Source organism: Phoxinus phoxinus (assembly GCF_949152265.1).
Source record: "Phoxinus phoxinus genome assembly, chromosome: 11".
Lineage (NCBI taxonomy): Eukaryota > Metazoa > Chordata > Actinopteri > Cypriniformes > Leuciscidae > Phoxinus > Phoxinus phoxinus.
The window spans coordinates 30,821,917-30,834,980 of record NC_136886.1 but is presented as its reverse complement, the minus strand read 5'-3'; the positions used below and the strand labels follow the sequence as shown (position 1 = coordinate 30,834,980).

General features: G+C 37.8%; 1 long non-coding RNA gene across 1 annotated transcript; it reads left to right on the top strand.

Annotated features, from left to right (window-relative positions):
* Positions 1-1,782: 1,782 nt before the first annotated feature.
* On the top strand, positions 1,783-3,550 carry LOC307007287. The gene is made up of 3 exons (XR_013799610.1): positions 1,783-2,181; positions 2,563-2,654; positions 2,740-3,550. It is a non-coding gene; the product is annotated as an uncharacterized lncRNA (long non-coding RNA).
* Positions 3,551-13,064: the final 9,514 nt, after the last annotated feature.

The window sequence follows — 13,064 nt, the reverse complement described above, 5'->3', positions numbered from 1 at the left end:
TTGGTGTCTTAAGAAAAAAAACTCTCATTGTGATGCAAAAAGAATAAAAGACTTCAGTGTTCTTTTGAAAAGAATTAAGATTATCTGGGTAAACAATAATCAGTTTTCAACAGGACAAAAAAAAATGCATAACCAATAGGATAAATGAGAATTTAATAACTGACAGGCACTGAGGAATATAAATATAAAGAGTATCGTAAAAAGAATTTAACAATTCTTATTCTGATTTCGATTTCCCTTAACAATTCTGGTTTCTACGGAGCCCCTAAAGGGACATGGGGAAGAAGAAAAAAACGAGATGGAAAGAGTTCTCTTTCAAATTTTTTGCATTCCCCCAAGAAACTTTGCGTTCACTCGCAGAGCACAAAGGCTTTGGAAGGGAAAGCAAACATTTTAAAGAGAGAACGCAAAGGTTTTGCGAGCGAACGCAAAGTTTCTCGGGGGAACGCAAAAAATGTATTAATAATAATTTTTCCTCCTATCTCATATTTATTTCCACCACCATGTCCCCTTAGGGGCTTTGATGTGGGAAAGTGCTTAAGGCCACGTCAGGGTCTATACACGTATGCATATTTCTTTGTGGCAGAGAGTTGGAGTAGCCTACTGCAGGTATTTGATCCGCATGCTGTTGTGTGCAACTATACTGTAAAAAAAAACTAAGAATTTTACCTCAATAAACTCCTAATTACTGCTTATTAATTGTTGTGAATTCTTTACATTGTATGTCTAAGTATTATCTACTGCTGTATTCTATATCTTTTAAGGGTGTATTATGTAGAATAATTAATACATATGGAAAGTATGTAGTACGCTATTTTATTGGATGCTGTTTTGGCGTAAGTGACGCGTTCTCCTTTACGCATACAGAGCTGTCAGAATATGACGCATTATTTCCACCCGTCCAGCATCTCTGAGTCCAGGACAAAAGTTATTGACGAAAAACTACCTCCAATGCATAATTAATATGTTCATAAGGTGAAACCCTGCACATAAATAAAAGGTGGGAAAGATATGATGAATCCTACTCCCTGATCAGAGTACTGAAGTGGTTAAGACCATTAAAGGACCGGCATTCAGTGGGGCAATCCCCAACATTAATACTGTAGTTATATTTGTTAAGTTTAGGTATTGTTTAAGTATAGGTATTGATTAAGGGATGAAGAATATGGTCATGCAGAATAAGGATACACATGAACAACCAATATCCTAGAAATATTCAGGCTAATAAGCAACTAGTTAATAGTGAGAATTGTTCTGCAACCGAATTTTGTTTTTATAAAAAAAAATGTAGCCTAAAGAACACAAAGATTGTTGGAGTATGTTTTACAAGAACATACTATTTCAGTCTTTCTACTTTATTTAATCTGAATTGATGACAGAACAATATAAAAGAGTGTTGTAATTGTGTGTGTGCCAACTTTCTTATCACATTAAAGTCAGACTGAATATCACAACTCAGCGAAAAACTATTTATTTTGCAGCGGTGCTATATTAGCTGTTGTCGAAAACTCTCCCCCGATTCTTTAATAGAGCTGTATTTAACAAATCGTTGATGTTTAGATATATTTACTGAAAGAAACAGATAAAGAAAATGTTTTGTAGAGCAAATGGACGTTTCTCAGTAGGGTTGAAAATCAAATGTGTTGTGTGTGTGTGCAGTATGACTATTAGCAAGGTTGTAAATGTAGTTGACTGTTCGTGTGCCACGCTTATGGGTCTATTTTTTATTTCCATCTATGCAAAGCCAGAGGTGAGTGATGCATTTGTGAGGTTGGTTACATTACTGCGGGAATGGAGGTGTCAACGGGTGAAGGACAGAACCTTTAGTCTGGCTGTAATCGAATGCAGATGGGACTAAAATCATCGGAGCAGCAAATCATCACTCCAAAGAGCCAGATGCCCTACCGCCACCTCCTCCTCCTCTTCAACACTCTTATGTCTTACCACCAAGAGTTTTAAAACCGAGATGGCTGCCAGAGCTTCTTTAACAGGTTTGACCGAGAGAGAGAGAGAGAGAGCGAGAGCGCAACCCTATCACTCCCTCTGATAAAGCATCGATTCCAGCGTCTGAGTATTCACAAATCAATTGATGGGAATGAAATCTGCAGAGGTCAACGCTGTGATCTGAAGCGTGAGAGAAGGTGAGAATGAGATGGAGAGGTGGCAGATGAACATGACAAGGTGAGGTCAAGTAAAAAGATGGCATACTTTTAAAGATATCAGCACAGCTCGTGGATGAATGCATTAAAGAGTAAAACATTCAGTGCTACAATAACTATTATCAGTTCTGAGAACTCATAAGGTGTCGTAAGGTGATCTTCACCTTTTTTATCCTTCATTTTGAAGATAGCGTGGGCATGATCGCTTTGACAATGAGGTTGACACAAACAATGTAATTATCCATAAGGCCATGGATAAGCCTAGAAGGGGAAATTGCAGATATCTAAATCTATCACTCAAGGGTCTACTGTGTCCTTCAAGTCAGCTTTAAAGAGTAGTCGACTGAAGAATGAAAATTCTGTCCTCATTTACTCACCCTTGTGTAATTTCCAAACCTTGTAGGTTCTTCTTACTTCTGTGGAACACAAAAATACATTTTAGACTGAATTCTGGCACCTCTGACGTGGCATTTCACTTCTTTTCATAGCACATTTGTAAGTATAATTCACGCGGGCATGAATTTTTTGCGAGAGGGCAATTCTACCCAGCATGCAAATTCTCTTTGCCTATATTCCACAGAGGTGACTGTCCTACGTGGGATTAATGACATCATTCTGTATGCAAACTCCCAGAAGACCAGGAATATTATACCCGGCCATAACACACAAGTGTTAGTTCAGCGAGGAAAGCAATCAAAATATCCTGCCTGGATGTTTCATCATCAGATTGCATTGTGGAAGGAATGAATATAAATGTACAATGTAAAAACAGATCCTTTAAAAGAATAGTTCACACAAAAATGTTGGGTTCATTGACTTCCAATCCTGTATTATGTTATTTATTTATTTATTCATTTTATTTCTATTTTATTTCTAACTAAATTTGGAAGTTGTTATTTACTGATATGCTTCCTCCTAGCTTATTTACAGTCACATTTTAAAATGCATTGTGCCATGATTGATCACGCAAGAAATGTTTTGCCCAAATGCAGCTGAGGGGAATATTTTTACAATGGCTTAAATTTAAGTCTGTGGCTTCACAAATGTTATAGACTATATATTATGTTCTTTGTTGGCACTTGATAGTATAAAGTGCTGCAGGAATGATGTAATTTTGTAAGCCAAACCAGAAGTTAGCAACACATTGGTTCTCTCTCTCACAAAAAAAAAAAAAAAAAAGTTTTTTCGATTGGCTTTTAAATTATTGCAGAAAATATAAGGTCTGTGACTAACAAAGTTTATGATTCTTACGTTTTGTTCATCAAGATATTCTAACTAAACCATGGCCGCATCACTTCAATGTCACCACCGATACGTTTTCCAACAATTCTTTCAACCTTTACTGAAAATCGAAAAGTTTTTATATAATAAATACAACGATGCAAAATGGCAAAATCTGTTCGCCATAATTGTGTTTAATGTTCCTGACAGACAGTAGTCCCATTTAGACTCTTACTAGCAAGTGCCTTTTTCTGAGACACAAAAGTTTTTTTTTAAATCATGAATGGGTTCTTACTGATGTATTTCATGTTCAGAATAAAACGTGAAAGCTTAAACACAAACCTTACTACAGGCAATTAAACAAAACCCATAAGAAAAAACGACTTTTGGACGATGGAACTGGATGTTCAAAAATGCCAACTCGTTTCCAGGTTTTAAGACTTCCAGCTGCATTCTATAAATCTCTGTCCACCTTCAATGTATAGAAAAATAGCAGTTTACTTCTATATCTGTTTTAGCAAGCGCTATCTGTCTGCTAAAACAGAAGTAAACTGCTATTTTTCTTTGCTCAATATGACGCCCACCAGGAAAATGCAACCAGGTACCAGCTTGTCATTGCAGACTTCCTTCAGGCTCTATGAATCACAGAACAAAGAGAAAAGAAGATCAGCTCTCAAAAGGAATGCATCAATACATTATCAAAAAGGCATTAGAGGCCATTTGTGGTCAGTTTCAACCTAGTTTATTCCTGTCTGCTCTTTACATCTGTCCAATCCATTTCTCTCAGTATCTCCATCACAGTAATGCCTTCAAACCTTCAAATCTTGTCTGATCTCAACATCTCAGTGACACATGGCCTTAAAGCGCACACACACACACATTCGGCCACAAGGTAGGCTTGTGTTTACGATCCACCCGAAGCTGATCTTAGACCAGCAAAGGCAGCCGCTAATGGGAAGCCATGCAATATTTCCCCAGTGCACAGATCCCTGCCACATCCCCTCAGACGGGAGCTTCTCTGAGGTAAAAGGTGCAGTGCTGCAGAATGTCATTGAGATGTTTGCGGCCTGACATGTTTCGGTTTTCCATCAAATGAAGGGAAAATGGCTCCCTGAGGAGGTTACAGCATGGAAGGCTAATCTGAAGAGGGACGCCAAGCAAAACACAGAGGTTTTTGTGTTCAGGAGGGACCAAAGGCATTAAACATACAACAAAGGCAGGTCTTTGCTGTCCAACATTTACAGGTTTGTCAAAAAATTATATAAAAATGGTATTTAAAAACACACAAAAGAATATTGGGTAGAACTGCTCTGTTTCATATAATGAAAGTGAATATAGTTTGGGGTCAGGGAGATTTTAAAAAAATGTTTTTTTTTAAAAAACATTTATTCAGCAATGATGAATAGAATTGATTACAAGTGACAGTAAAGACATTTATAGTTTAACCAAAGATTTTTATTGCACAACTGTTTAGCAATGATAATCAGAAATGCTTCATGAGCATCAAATCAGCATATTCAAATTAATTCTGTAAGATTATGTGACACTGAAGACTGCAGTAGGCTAATGATGCTGAAAACTCAGCGTGGCCATCACAGAAATAAATTACATTTAAAATAGAAAACAGTTATTTAAAATTGTAATAATGTTTCACAATATTGTTTTACTGTAGCAGCTGGTGAGCAGAAGAGACTTTCAAAAACAATCTACCGACCCCAAACACACAATCATTGCATTTATCGTACGTTTTACGATGTACTAAAAACAGAAAGGTTTTTCTTTGTACAGATACGTTCTCAAAATGATCCCCATTCTCACGGATTTGTGAAAACAGCTAAAAACGCTGTATTGTTCATGCCAGGCCATATTTAGCGATGTCACTTCGTAAAGAAACACTACGCGCCTTCAGACTGCACACGTAATACGCATGTGCAGCGTGATGTCACCGTTTACACAGATTCGAGTTTTTGTTGTTTACACGGAGACAATAACGGTATCGGTTTCAAAACGTGCACTTTAAAAACTTTTTCAAAAGTTGCCGTTTTCAGGCCCATAAAAAGTTTTCCGGTTTTAATTGAAAATGGTGTTGTGTAAACAGCCCTTCGTTCAAACTTGCTGTGTCACACTCAGTCGCACATGAACCAATGGCATTTTGACATCAAAACTGCTATAATAAAGATATTCTGTCTGTCACATAAGGCTATTGAACGTCTTCAGAAGATTTATGGACCATTTTATGGAGTTAGGAAGTATAAATCACCATCTGCTTTCATTTTATGGAAAAAAAGAGCAGCTGGAACATTCTGACTAACATCTCCTTTTGTATTTCACGGAAGACTATACAGGTTTAGAATGACATTTAAAAGTAATGATTTTTTTTTCTACTCAATAACTCTTTTCTTTTACACTAATGCTCTCTTCACAAACATACATGCATGCGAGCTTTGGAGAAAATTGTGTTATTTTCTCTTTTATTACAGTCTGACTCGAGGGCATCACACATGTCTTTCTCTCCCATTACAATGGGTTTAATATGCATTGTGCAGTGCCACATCCCCTTCCAGACTGGCCAGGTCTTCATTTCATGATTCTCTCAGAATATAACATTGCTTGCTTGAACTGTCCGATCTGAATGGGATCTGCAATTATTATCGGGGTAGGGGAAATCAGATAGGTGTGTTCAAAAGAGCTGAGAGCTGGAATCAAACACATCATTATCATAATTACAGCCTGGAAGTCCATGCAGAGGTATTCAAAATGCAGCAGCCCCAACCCTTTAAATGTAAAACCTGAGAATGGAATACTGGCCTGATTGCTTTGAACAGAGTTCATGGCCCTCCAGTGCAGAGCTGTGTATTACTCGTGGGTGGTGAGCCATGTTTCTCTAGCTCTCGACTTGAACTTGAACCCAGAAGCCCTAACACTGATTGAAGCTGGGAGAGATCCCCATGGGACAGCAGCAAAGCTAATACAGACAACAGCCACACCATCATGATGTTCTGCTTTTACATCTCTCCCCCCCCACCATACTCCTAAATGCAAAAACCGCTTTGAGTCGTGAGGTGTTTGTGTACAGTATAGCATGTCCTTGGAAGATCAAAATAACATCTTGATGTTCATTTAGCCGGTGAATGATTTATTTATGAGCGTAAATGAATATGCACCTTCTCAAAACATGGTGGCTAATATACACTTGACTTAATGGCCAGGCTTTGTGTTTTTCAGCCCATTGAGATCAAAATTGTTATGCAGTCTTTTATAATCAGAACAGTGGTTGCCGGTTTTCGGCTTTTTTACTGAATTTGAATGCAGTCGTAGGGAAATTGTATTGCTCCTACATAGCTCAGGAGACTTGATGGAGATCTCAGTTATGTTTATTTTAGGTATAGATTTTGTATCAGTTGTTTCTACGAAAATAACGAGAAGAAAATAGACAATTTGTCAATTGTTGACAGAGAAAGAGTAGAGCAATAAAATAAATCAGAATGGATTAGCTCAGATCATGTGATCCTGGAAGAAAACATATAATTTAGTTTTTATTGAAATTAGACTTTTTTAGCAGAAAAGTCTCCATTTACTGTCTGTTTTCCCTTATTGCATCTAGGACAAACAATCGCTATTAAAGCAATTTTTCCACCTATTATAATGTTGTGCAAATCGTTAACTAAAACTAAAAACATTTAAAAAAATTGTTACTTGAAATAAGAAACATTTATGTAGATGTATAGTATATAACTTGTTTTATTTCAGCTAATTGCCATGGAAATATTTCTAATTTTCATTTATTTTAAAGGGGCTATATGTAACAAGTTTCATGTAGCCTATTAATCGCTATTAAACAGCTTGTAAAGAAACTTAAAAAACGAGGCCTTTCTGACTTCTGACTGATTTTTGTGAAGGACTCGAGATGTTTTTGCCGGGAAAATCAAGATGTGGCGTTTACATGCACTCCCAAGATCTTCAGCTAATAACAATGGTTTCTAAATTCTATGTAGCCCCTTTAAATTGATTTTTTTTATATAACTTAAGTAAAAAAAAACAATATAGACGTGAAAAAACTAATAAAATGTAACAAAAATGTTAACAAAATTACTAGAAATTAAAATGAAAATATAAAAACTAATTCAAACCTTTAATACATTCATTTGAATTTCTCAATTGTAAATCTCATTTGTACATTTTCGTAATCTATTTGTGCCCCTGATGGTTAGGTTTAGGGTGTGGATCGCTTGCTTTTTCCAAAATGCGTTACCATCATTATGAAAATCGCTGAAAATCGCTGTTTCATAAAATAGTTTGATTTTCTCATGAGATCATGTTGGTTCTGCCATAAACACTGTGGCTAGACAATACAGTTTCAATAAAGGAGTGAGCTTTGAAGCAACACCAAAAGAATTCTCTTCCATTGTGTCAGTTTGTTTTTTAGCCTCTTTGCTTTGTCCCCAGTCGAGCCCCAATCCACACTCTATCATACATGAAAAATGACACAAGCCGTTTCATTATTACAGATGCCATGCAACTAAATATGCATTTTGAGGAGTGGCCTAATGCCACGACACTGGACCCTCATGCATATTTAAATAGCTCCAACCCCGTGTCTGGCCAGCAAGCAATTTCCCGCTCCACTCCGTATGGCCCAACCCCCGCCCGGCCTCAATAGCATGCATATGTATGAAGCCCTGTTTCATATGTATCAGGTCCATCATTTTCTCCTGTTTCACTGAGAGCCGATGACATGCATGGCATCAAGAGGAATGACCCTCACAGGGGGCCAGACGGTCTCACAGGAATTGACTAGAGCCAAAACAAACTGCAGGCTCCCATCATGCTTTGTAAGAGAAAGAGCAGCGGACAGGGAGATGAATAATCCAGATACACAGTCTAACACTGATGGCCTCTCAGGCCTTACATGAATATCTGCTCTAGGTAAAGTTTAGATGCTGGTTGTTTCTGACTGCTGTAAACACTGCTGACTACTGTAAATTGAACATGAGAGAAGCTTTAAAAATACCATATATAATTATATATAAATGTGGCAACAATGATAACAATCAGATTACATGATGTATGGTAGGCTATCCACCAAAATGACAAAAAGAAATATAACAAAACGTACTATTGTGAAACCCCAGTAAATTAACATGGAACCTCCATTAAAAGGCATAAAAAGCTTTCAGAATCTCTGAAGTTTCATTTTTTTTATGATGGTTATGATAAATGTTCTCTTGTGACATTTTTCAACAATAACTGCAATATGGTTTTAAAAAGTTATGGTTCACATGCTACATTTTTCTAAGGCCTGATAAAGTGGCATTAAGACTTAATACTTAAGAGACCACTTACAAAAAAATGTACCTGGCAGCACCATGGTATAGTGATGTGATCAGGTGTTAATACCATGGTGCTAAAGGTTTATCATGTTTTTACTTGTATGTGAAAAGTGGTGCACCAATGGAAGTGGAGGGGGAGTGTAATTTATTCAAAAACTGCAGGCAAATAAATAAATAAATTAGTAAATAAATAAAGAGGTAGCACACACACAAAAAAAAACTATACAGCCCCTGTAATGCTGAGGAAAAAAATGATGTCGCTCCACTGCCCACAACCAGTTACATCTTTACAAATACTCATTACAAATTAACACCGATCTGACAGGCACTGTGCTCTTAGCCATGACACCAGTGATGAAACACTTGGCATTTTGACTACGGTCATTTATTAAAGCTGATGAGGAGGAGATTCTCTCAGACTGCTTCCTTTCCAATGGCAGCGGTCCATATTAACACATATGTCTAACTCATGTTTGATAATTGCTAGCATGTGCTAATTAGCCCCAAAGCTGCTGAGGAGGTCGCTGATACCACAGAGTGACATAGTGAGAGGGAGAGAGTTGGGGGAAATTCCAAGTGCCATTTTTGTGCCCTTGAAAGGCACTGCAGAAAGGAGATAGTACTTGTAGTGTCGTTCCAGAAAAAACTGTTCCAAATAATAGTAAGCAGAATGGGTAACAAGTTTGCATAGCAAAATTATCCTAAACTAAGGTTTCCCTTAGCATGGGTTTGCTAGTTTGGGACTAAATGTTGGCTTGTAGCTAAATTTTATTGCTATGTACAGGGCTTGACATTAACTTTATTCACAGATATAAGCATTCATCAACTCACACATTAGTTGTGGTAAACGGCAGGTCCAAGCAGGTTCAGTTGAGCTTGTTCGCTGATCAATGTTTATATGTGAATAAAAGCCTAAATTAAATCTGTTCATCATATAAAGCGATCACATCTCTTCTGAAAATTCATATTCAAATTCATTCTTCGCTCAATTCATATGGATTAGTTTTACGATCTCTTTGTGAACTTTTTGGAGTGTCAAAGTAGTAGTTGTGCTGTCAATGGAGGGACATAAATCTCTTAGATTTCATTAAAATATCTTAATTTGTGTTTCGAAGATGAACAAAAGTCTTACGGGTTTGGAACAACAACATGAGGGTGAGTAATGACAGAAAGGAAACTGTCCCTTTATTGCATTTAAAACAAGCTTCTTTTCATACAAGGTTAATTTTATATTATATAACATCGAACTCAGTTGTAAATACAAAAACTTTGAGATATCTGCATCTATAAAGTTATGAGATACCAAAGTATTCATGGAAAGCATGTCAAAATAAAAAGGTTATGAATTTTAGTGAGTATAGAATGAGCAAATACACCTTTAGTAATGACTTGCCCTATTACTGTAGCTTGTGTGAATATTTAGCCTATTTAAAGAATACAAACTCTTAAAGTGCACCTATTATGCTAGTTTAAAGGTTCCTAATTTTGTTTTGGAGGTCTTCTGCAATAGATTTACATGCATTTTTTCATTAAATTGCAGCATCACCTCTTTGTTTCACAGAGTCTGAAACGGTTCTGTAAAGACTTCCTGAGCACTTGATACACAGTAAACGGTTATGCTGGTGTCATTTTTTTCTCTGTATCAATCTGCAGAGACTTTAATATTTAGGTGACTTGAAGGGACTTCTGTGGTTGATGTTTTAGCACATAAAAAAATCAGTTCATTGTGGTCATGCCATGCTGTTAGCACTCTACTGGACCAGAGGTTGGTCAGATCATATCTTGAGCTTTGAGCGTTTTGGAATCTGGAAAGCTGACATCAGTTATGAATCCCAAAAGACCAATTTTACACAGGCTGAGACACTGTGTGACATTCATGGAATGAAAGCCTGAGGCACATGAAGACAGGGTGAAAGAGGACAAGATGGAGAGAGTGAAGATGGGCAGAGAGAGAGAGAGAGAGAGAGAGAGAGAGAGAGAGAGAGGGGGGGGGGGGGGGGGGATGAATAGTCACCTTAGTGGTGGCTGATGTGCTGATACATGTGCTGTATCTCGTATGGCTGTGGGCAACGTTCATGTGATTGGGTGTTTGTCAAACAGCCGCGAAAGATAGTGTCCATTCACCCAAGACTCACTCGCTAAACATATACACAGACACAGTATACACACACAAATACACAGGAAGTATCACAGAAACCATATGCGTGTGGAATGAATGTCAGAAAGAAACACGGTTCCACTGCAACTCCAAATGCAACAGACTCCAGTCTGTGTATGCCATATAAATCAGTCATGGTTTCATGTCAAAGAACTTATCAACCATTATTGTATACAGTACATTCATGAAGCTGACATTTCAGCTAATGTTCGTTCTACAGTTTCACCCCTCCTGTTTAAGGTCATTTATGTTTTGTTTATTCAAACGATGTGTTTGTGAAATGCAAGTGTTTTTACAATGCATCTTCTTGACTTTTATATCTTTGATATTTCAGTTGTTCAAAATGTTCATCTTTAATTCACAGTTTCTTTGTTATCTTTGAAAATCACTAGCAATGATTGAGTACAAATGGTTTCAAAATTAAATCCTACACCATTTTTTTTTTTTTTTCAGAGTTGTGTGCACTGTAAGGCCTGGATCACACCTAACGCGTTTTTTGCAGTGAGGGGCGCCTTTTTTCTATTGTTTTTCTATGGCAGTGAGCGCTCTGCACGCTGTTTTACCGCCTGCTGCGCCTCACGTTTTTGAAGTTGAAAAAAAAAAATCACCTCCGAGCGGAAAAAGCGCCCGACGTCATCGCGTTTTTTTTCCACTGTCCAATCGAATGAATGGAGAGGCGGGCCTTCCGTTGTGGTCGTGACGGAAGTTTACAGTTGCTTCAACGTCCACGGACTATGATGGAGGAGAAACTTGTGGTGGCTGTATCGGGTTACCCGGAGCTCTACGATTTTACGAGTTTACAATGTGACAGTATACTTGATTACAAACCAAAGTTTTTTTGCGGGCACGCTCGCTATTGGACTGACAGCTGACTCGGTGGTTGCTTAGCAACATAAAAAACGCAGCGAACTGCTATTCCAGGTGTGATCAGGGTTTTTTTTAGCAGTGCTGTGCTAAATGCGTTTTCGAACCTGAAAAACGCATTAGGTGTGATCCGGGCCTAAGGCGATATTATGTTGAGAACTTTCTGGCTTTGTTTGAAAGTAAACACTTGCATGACCTCATTACGTTGCATGTGAGTGGCAGCTATCAAAGGATTTTTTTATTTTTATTAATGAATGTTGTGTGAAATGTCTTAACGTTTGGTAGTCCAGTCAAATACTTAGTTAAGAAAGTGATCAAGTCTGTAATTATTAGAGTAGGAGTAGCATTCAATATGAAATATACGCAAAAAGCGAGAAAGCACTATCCGAACATAGCCTCGGTGTTAAAACCAGACAAATGATCCTGCCTTGTGAACAGCGTGGGACGGAGTGTGTACATGTGTGTATGTTTTTGCTTTGAGAGGTTAGTGTTGGTCAAGGTAGAATGGCTTGAACCGGAGGGTTCAGGGAGAGGAGGCTAATGCAGAAAGCCACTTCAAAAAACACTTTTCATCTTCTCTCCTTTTTTAACCATCCAACCCTCCATCATTTTCCCCATGCCCTCCACTCCGAAAACTCTCCTTTTCATCTGGAGAGGGATCAAGACCGCGGATGTGTTTGACGTAATTATGTGCGATCAGGATTCTGCCTGTCCTCCTGTAGGAAATGATTTCATCCTTTTCAAAAGCAGGTCATAATCGAAAATAAGATGGACCGAATTTCATGTTCCTCCATTTGCATGATGATACTCTGCTGTCCATGAAGACCTCTGCTGCTTTATTCATAATTCATTTCTAGCATGACAAATGCAAGCTTTTTTCCCCCACTGAAAATATGACCGACTTCCAGCCACACTCCAATGACTTCGATAATCAATAATGAATATATGAAATGGGCCAAGAGTGAGTTTAAGGGTTTGGACAAATGCATTCTGATGTTGTGGTGTAAGAGCACGGTTCAAAAGACATCTGTAAAAAAAAAAAGAATGCAAAATGTATTATCCGGTGGACTTTTGACAGCTCAAGGGTTTGCGTGAAAAGGCAGATAACAGCCTTCTTACCGGCACACATGGCATTTTGTTTGAGGCGTTTGGGCAGAACTTTATCCTCTTTTCCTGTCCAATTTAACTGATGGAACGGCAGTTTCTTTTTGGCCTAAAACACTGTGATTGGTGTTTTAAATGGAGATTGCAAACAGAGGTTTTTTAGATTTTCCATAACAGTGTTCTCTATTGACGATTAGAGCCTTTAGACACTCTCTGGTCCTACTAAAC